Source organism: Pinus tabuliformis, chromosome 2_2, assembly GCF_031772625.1.
Source record: "Pinus tabuliformis cultivar Carrire ecotype Pingquan chromosome 2_2, CPIR1, whole genome shotgun sequence".
Taxonomy (NCBI): Eukaryota; Viridiplantae; Streptophyta; class Pinopsida; order Pinales; family Pinaceae; genus Pinus; species Pinus tabuliformis.
The window spans coordinates 286,794,135-286,802,692 of record NC_142300.1 but is presented as its reverse complement, the minus strand read 5'-3'; positions in this window follow the sequence as shown (position 1 = coordinate 286,802,692).

The window sequence follows — 8,558 nt, the reverse complement described above, 5'->3', positions numbered from 1 at the left end:
TTATATGACTTCTTATTGAATAGACATCGTTTAAATGTAATACTATGAGTTGAGAATCTAACCTAATGATCAACCGACGAATACAAAATGAAATGGTGTCAGATAATAGCTCATTAACTACATTATCTTTTGTGATATTATTCATTTTTTGACCAAGGCATATTCCATGAATAGAAACTAACTCATCAGTGGGTGAATAAATAACCTAAGTTGCAGAGGAAAAATTATGATTACTTCAACTAGTGCCATCAGCAAAGCCAATGTAAGTTTGAGGGAGCGTCGCAATCTAAAAATCAAGTGTAACACGAGATAAGAAGGAGAAGTAGTAGAATATTGTAAAAAGATGCTAAAATTGCCACTCATAAATTATGATACAACAATGTACAATTTCTTCACAGAGTGAATTAAGCATATTATTTCTTTAGGTAAAGATCATTTCTGGGCTTTCCTAAAGAAATGTCATCATAATAAACTAGCTCATAAGCCCCTTTCTCTAGTACACCTTTTACAATATAAGGACCATGCCACATGGGCTTGAATTTACCAACACTTAATTTATCGAACTCTTGATCATAAACCAAGACTAGGACACCTTCTAAATTTAAGCAAGGATTTACATTTTGATCAAAATGTGCCTTAACTTGTTTCTTAAGAGCCTCACTAACTAATGCAACATCATGACGAATCTCATCTAGTCGGGCTAAGTATGAAAAACGTTACTCCTCTGTAGAAGTGACTGGTAAAAATTCGATTTCCAATTTGAATGATGGTATTTCACATTCAATAGGCAGCATCGCTTCCAAACTGTAAACTTGCTGGAATGGAGTAAAACCAGTCGATTTTTTTGCTGAGGTACGATATGCCCACAAGCCTGAAAAAAGCATCATATGCCAACTTTTTTTATGAATTATGACAATCCGTTTAATCATGGTAGTTAAAACCTTATTTATGGCTTCTACTTGTCCATTTTCCTGCTTGTAATATGGAGTAGAACTGTCATGACACAAGCCTATCTTGGCAGTAAGTTCGATCATCATAAAGTTTTGAAAATGGATACCATGGTTCGTGACGATGGTTTGTGGAACACTGAACCTAGGAATCACATGATTGAAAATGAAAATAATTTTCATTTCTCCATCATCCTTCTATGTAGGCATCACCTCAGCCCATTTCATAAAATAATCCACTATTGGGATGATGTACCCATGCCCCCCGACCGAGAGAGGGTTACATGTAAGGAAACCAATGCCCCATTTTGCAAAGGGACCGACAAAAATGATTGGGTAAAGAGGAGCATGAGGTGCACGCATTTTCCAATCATAGATTTGGCAATTGTGGCATTTTTGGACCGCAGTTATACAATATTTAAACATCGAAGGCCATAAATATCTAGCACACAAAATATTTTGAGCAGTGCCAAACCCTGACATATGACTACCACAAGATCGAGAATGGTATTCATTCAATCCTTTTTCAACTTGCTCATGAGTCAAACGTCATCTGAAGATGGAGTCAACACCATGATGATAAAGTGTATTTCCATCAATAGTTTATTGTTGGGATTGGTACCGAATACGATGGCGTTCGATTTGAGCCAATTCTGGCTGAAAATTCTAGGTTTGAAGATCCATGATAATATATCCATACCAAGGGTCTAAAGTACTCATAAGAAAGAGGGATTCATCTAATAGAGAATCCTCTACCACAATTTTCGTTTCATTATACTGAAAGTCACATTACAATTCAACAAACACCAATGATTTCTTGGACTTAGTATTTATGAATTGTAAATCAAATTCTTGTAGGATAACTATCCATTTAGAATATTCCCCCCTAGCAACTATCTCGTGAGAATGTAAACCATAGGGTTGCAGTTTGAAATAACTGTTGTTTTATGTAAGAGAATGTAGTGACGAAATGTTTGGACAACTTGAACAATTGCCAAGGCTAATTTCTCCTCAAATAATATATCACATGCTCATCATTGAACTCGTTTTCATAAGCTAAAAACATGCCAATGGTGACATCAGATGAAGCTAAATATAAAAAGTAGTCTTGATGATAATGATGATAATCAAGAGGATGAAACAATGGTGTATGAGTCAACACATGCTTTAGTGCATCAAAATATTTTTGAGCAACTTCATCCCATGTAAATTAAATGCCTTTTTTCAATAGTCGAGTAAAATCTTTAGTTATCTCAGTGTAGTTCGGGATGAACCAATGTAAAAATTTTGTTTTCCCTTGAAAAATTTGGAGTTGGAGCAAGTTATAAGGAGGAGGCAAATTTAGAATAGCCTCTACCTTAAGTTGATGAAAATGAATGCCTTCCTTTGGTATGACAAATCCTAGTAATCGAACAGATTGCACATAAAAAACACATGTGTGAGGGTTCAAGTATATATTCTAGTATCAACACCTGATAAAGATAGTTCTCAAATGCATTAGATGATCTTCTTGTTTCAACAAATGATCTGGTAAATTATCCAAATAGGGATGTACAATATGCTTTGTGAAATGCATAAGACATGGATCGTTGAAAAGTTGCACTAACATTATTTAATACAAATGGGAGTTTTTCATAAGAAAAATCCCCCCATGGAAAGATGAACATTTTTTTATGTTGATCAACTAAGAGTATGTTGATTAGGTTATATCTGGAAAATCCATCCATGAAAGAAAAGATTTCGGTATCGGCACAATCATCAATGATTTGGTCAATATAGGGGGTAGGATAGTTGTCTTTGTGACAAGCCTTATTAATATCCCTATAATCTACGCATACTCTTATGATCACTTGCTTTTTTTAACAGGAACAATATTGGAAACCCAATCAGTCAAGGGAACATTACAAAAAAAACCTACTTTAAGTACTTTTTCAACCTTAGCTTTGATAGAAACATCCTTTTGTGGATGTATTGGATGTAATATTTGTCTAATAGGTTTAGCATCCGGGTAAGTCTTAATTTTGTGAATGACAATACTCAGGTCAATTATTGGCATTTCCTCATAGTAGCAGGCAAAAATGTCATGAAATTATTTTGAGATATCAATTGAAATCGTTGTAGATATGTTTCCCAAAGTATTTTCAGATTCAGATTGAAGAATTAACAATGACATGGGCCATTCCGAATTATCTACAATCTCAGGCAAAAATATAGTAGAAAAATCATTCTTGATTTTATCAATTTTAGGAAGAAAAGATGAACGATGATGATAATCGTCCCATGGAATTTCATCCAAAGTCATAATCTCCATAATACTTTCATCAACTGGAAATGTATTGTCGAAAGGATCAGGAAATGAAATTGGTTCTAACCAAGGTAATTGAGAATAATCATCAATGATCACATTCACTCTATCAATTTTAGAATGCGGTGGATCATAAAATGTTTGAATTTCCTGATAATCCAATTCAAATGGGATTAAAGGCATCTCGTTTCCACACGATGTTAATTCAGATTCTAAAGGCACTATCCAAGGATCAAAAGATTCCATAGTTCTTGATGAGATCATGTTAACCTGGGCAACATTAGAAGGAAAATTCGGTGGAGGGAGTGCAAAATTTCCCATCAGTGATGAATCCTTAAGCAAACTAGCACCAATATCCTCATAGGGAGTAATCATTTTTGCAACGAAAGGTACACTATCAATAGAGTTAGGGTTGGAAGTATACTAAGAAAATTGGTCTACTTTGACTATTCTCGCTTGATGGGGAAATAATATCATGCGGAGAAGTGATGAGACCACTGCAGACATAGCATAGGTCCAACTTCAACCAAGTAAAAGGTTGTAATCAAGTTGAGAATCAACAAATTCAACTTCGATTGCAACCATCTTACCTTCTAACTCTATGGGTAGATAATTTAATATCCAGAAAAAACTCTTTCATCAAAGCATTTTAAAGTGGTAGGAGACCGATTGATAGTTGGAGAACCTAAAGATTTCCAACAAGCAATAAACATGATATACGTAGAGGCTCCTTCAACAATAACTGTGCAAAAAAATCGTTTGGTTTTGACAACAACTTGTATTTGGAATGCTAGTTGATGTGGGAGTCTAGCTATATGAATTTCAAGATATTAGATGATAAGATTAGAATCCCAAGGATTAATTTCTCCAATAGTTGACAAAAGTAACTTTATTTATGTTGGACATGTTTGCAGCACTTCAAGAGCTGACATTGCTGAACGAGACATCGCGAGGTCTTCAACAATGTTGTAGTTCTAAGCAGATCTAACATTTGGGTTGAACGCTGATTTTTGAGAAACACCTTTGGGAGGCGGTTGAATCATCATGTTAGGGTTTGGTTTCTCAATCTGTAATGGTTTAGAAGGAGGAGTAGGAATTGAAGCGGAAGGTTGACTAGATGGACTAGCATTGTTTCCATTTACTACAGGACCCTTAGATCCATAACCTTTTGTTCTCGTTGCTACCATAACTTGTTGCTGAGACATCATCATGATATTCGCTGATAAGGAAGAAGAAGATGGGTTATGTGAAACCATTTGACTGTTTTGATAAGGAAAGGGATCTGTTATCACATATTGCAAAATGGTTCAAATAATGCCAAATCAGGTCAAAAGAGAAGAGGATATTGTAGTCATATTCGAGGTCTTAAAAGGACTCAAAGTCCAAATTAGACCCTCTCCTTTAGAAATTTCTCTGAAAAATCTTTCCAACAGTATGTGGAAGTCCAAAAATGGACTCCTGGATCAAAAGATATGGTATTATGAAGTTTCAAGGATTCAAGTCTTAGGAAAGAAGGAATATTGGAGGTCCGATATTGGAGATAACACATCGGAGGTCCAACAGCATGGCATATTAGTGCATAGCGTATCAGAGGTCCGATATATCGGAGGTCAGGGCACATCAGCGACACCAAACGGATCGATGATTGAGTATCGACAGTTGCAGCATCAGGGATCCATTGCATCGAAGTAGGACGTATCATTGTATCAAGATATCGTAAAATTTGATAATCGGCAGTTGGAAACTTATGAAATTGCAACCTTTTAAACGATGTGACAAGGGAAATAGGCCAATAGTGTAAAATCGTTAGGGGACTCAAATAATTTTATAAAGGATTTCCCCACAAAACCAAGGGCGGATGGGCCCTTTTCTCTCTCCTCCAGCAGGATATGTGGGAACATCTGGGTGATCCTGATAAGTTACACATGGCAGCACAGGATTGGCTCCAATAAGAATGCATGGCGGCACAACATTGGCTCCGTTAAGGACACATGGTGGTACAACAAGACATGTGGCAGGAAATTTTGGTGTTTTGAGTGGCCTAAGGGCACGAATTTGGGTGACACATGTCACCACTCAACTCCCATTGTTATTTCCCCGATTGGAAACCATTAATGGGAGCGACTCAAATATATTGGGCTAGCATGTAGTCTATAAGGAGTTAAAGAACCTTAGGCGCTAAGCAATTTACAAAGGAAAAATAGCCCCCGAGAAGAAGCAAAAGGCCTTAACACCATAAGGCTAAGAACTAGGTTGCAACCCCCGGTCATATGACGAGAAATGTAGAAAGGGGCTAAAATAAAGGGGGCTAAAGGAACATAAAAACTCATTGTTTCATAACATTTTTAAGAGTAAAAGTTCTAATGAGGTGAAGCTCTGGTATAAAATTACGACACTGTTACTGGGTATATCAGGCTACTATAGCATAATACAAGAAGTTTAGAGAGATCGATGAGTCGGGCGCTACAATTCCCAAGCAACAAAGAGGTCATCACCATTGATCATTCCCAGCTCTAGAAAAGGTGGAATTCATTTAGTTAAGGAGGAAAGTGACAAGCGAAGAGATGTGGCTAGATCAAAGGCCATCATAGGAAGTGGAAGGGAGATATTTTCCTTCACCATCATTTAGTTTTCCTTTTGTCTTTTATTCTGTAATTTCTTGCATTTTAAAGAAGGAATCAAATCCTTTTTAATGATTTAGGTAGCAGGCCTACACACGCCGAGACATCTAGTTGATCAGACAACTGGAGCTCAGGCTAAGATATTTGTGTAACTATTTTCCAAGCTCTCCCTCTCCTTATAAAAAGATGGAAGAAAGGCTTAATAAGGGTTCCATAATTCTGCAGCCGAGAGGTCCAAATTCTGTGGTTCCACTTTGGTTCTGTTTGTTTTTTCATGAGGGACTTGAGCTATATATTTCTAAATGTAATGGACTGGTGATTTGGACTCATTTGAAGGATTAATGAAACTCTTCAGTGATTCCTATTATAGAAATGTGCAATATGTTTCCGTCTTTGTTTATCACTTCACGTATCTTTTTCTTCCTCTGAAATAATGTAATGAAGATATCGGTTTCACTCTGATTCATGGTTGTATATTTGTTGCTAAGTAGTAACAATACCTATGTTAACTACAAATTTACTTATTTAACTGCAATGTGCACATATTTACTTAATGTTATTTGGTGACAATGTATTCATGATGTATAGAGCTTGGGACCTCAATTATCACTCTACTATTTTTGTCATTTCACCTCCTCATTCTTTCATACTTTTGCTGGAGCTTATTGTTAGGATTTTGGTTTGTATCCAACCCTCTACATCGAATTCCCTCCTTTCCTCCTCTTCAATTTCACCTCAATACCAATATTAAGTTGCCTATTGTTGTGTGTTGGCCATCAGAATCAATACATTTCTCTTTGAAATTACCCCATTTACCCCATGTATTTAGATCCATGTATTTGTTTGAGTCTACCTTGATGAAGGACTATTGAACCAAGTCCCCTGAATTATCTTTTTCCAATTACATGACAATATGGAGTGCAACAATAATCCCTCAGATAATCTTCAAAATAACTCCTCTCTTTAAGATGCCCAAGGCACTAGTCTCTAATCAACCCAGAGGCTGTCTCTAGGAGGCTTCTATATCTTTTGAAGCACTTGTGCGATATGTGATAGAAAAATCTATAACATAATTCTGGCATTGTTACCCAGGAACGATTCAGAATATTTTTCCTTGGCTATGACAATTTTTACATTCCCTTTGTCAAGTGAGCAAGGGAATTGTGGGTTGAAGATCTCTCACCTTGGCGACTCCATTGTTTTAATATTATTATAAACATCTTGGTGAATCCATTGTCTATATCTTTATTTGATCATCCTGGATTTCAAGAGGCCTCATATTCACTCTAATTCTAAGCAACGGAAAATTTCCCCTACATCTGAACTTGAGATCACTCACCTAAAGGGGTTTTCAAAATGGCCATTCCTGCATTCTTGGACAACAAATTTTCCCTACTGGATTTTTCTTCTATTGTTCGTTATCACAATCATGTCCCTTCATTTCATGAATGGTATACCTATTTGCCTACATTTAGTGGGAACACAGATAGAAGGACAGACCAACACCTCAAGGATTTTCATGAATACATGGAACAATGGGGTATTGTTTTTAAAGATGTGAAAATTAAATTGCTCATGTATTCTTTAGAAGAAGATTTTAGAGTCTGGTACAAAGAACTACTTTGTGTCAACATATCTTCCTTAAATATATTTTATATAGAATTTAATCATTATTGCAAAATATTATATCCATCAGATGCTCTTTTTGAAGATTGTTGTGCACATTTTAATGTTGAAAATATTTCTGAGGTTAATGATATTGCTGAAGATATTTGTGGGGCTCAACTCCAAGAAAACATATACGTGCATCAAGAAGCACTACCTAGTAGTGATCAAGAAAGAGAAGGAGACATCATGTAGCTACAAACAAACCCTCAGATATGTTATTCTGCCAAAATTTAGGATTCTCCTTCTTATGATGTGTATGACTCTGATGGGGAGTCGAGCGATGCAGAACCACAACAGTCTTAGTCAAGGGAAGATGTAAAAAAATAGGAGGTCCACCATGAGGTTAAGAAGGAGGCTTCAGCTTACAATTCACATCCTTCACCTGGATAAAAATTTCAAGAACCTTCTCCAATATATGATTCATATGATTTAGAGGAGGATGAGACTGTTGCAGATGTTCAAAGGGTACTTACAAACAAGTAGGGAGAATACTACCAAAAACTACTCCTTCAAGAGGAACCAAAATTTGAGGAGCTAAGCAATGTCTGTGGCTGCTGGTTGTAGAAAGATTCCTCCCTGGAAATTGTTCAAGGAAGGGAGACAACTATAATTTTTTCTCATTAGTTCCATGATCCAATAGCTGACTACATGGCATATTTCTTTGGCCTACAACAATATACATCGATTCCAAGGTATGTGTCAAATATTTGGTTTGAAGTTCCTATGGGGTGAAAGCCTACTTTAGTCACTGATTTTCAAGAACACACCCCCATTATAAGATTAATGGAGATGATTAAAAGAGTTGAGCATCAACAATCAATTTGGGGGCACATATAAAAAATTTTGTTTGAAGATTTTATATGGTGCATGCTTGTTTTGATTTTTGAATTTCAGGAGCATGGAGGCATTAGGTCCAACACCCAAATGCTGACCTGGTACCACTGGAAGGTTGAACTCACTTGGTTAAATTGATCCCTATGCCTAAGTAGGAGTTGTATATAAATAAGCTCACTAGTT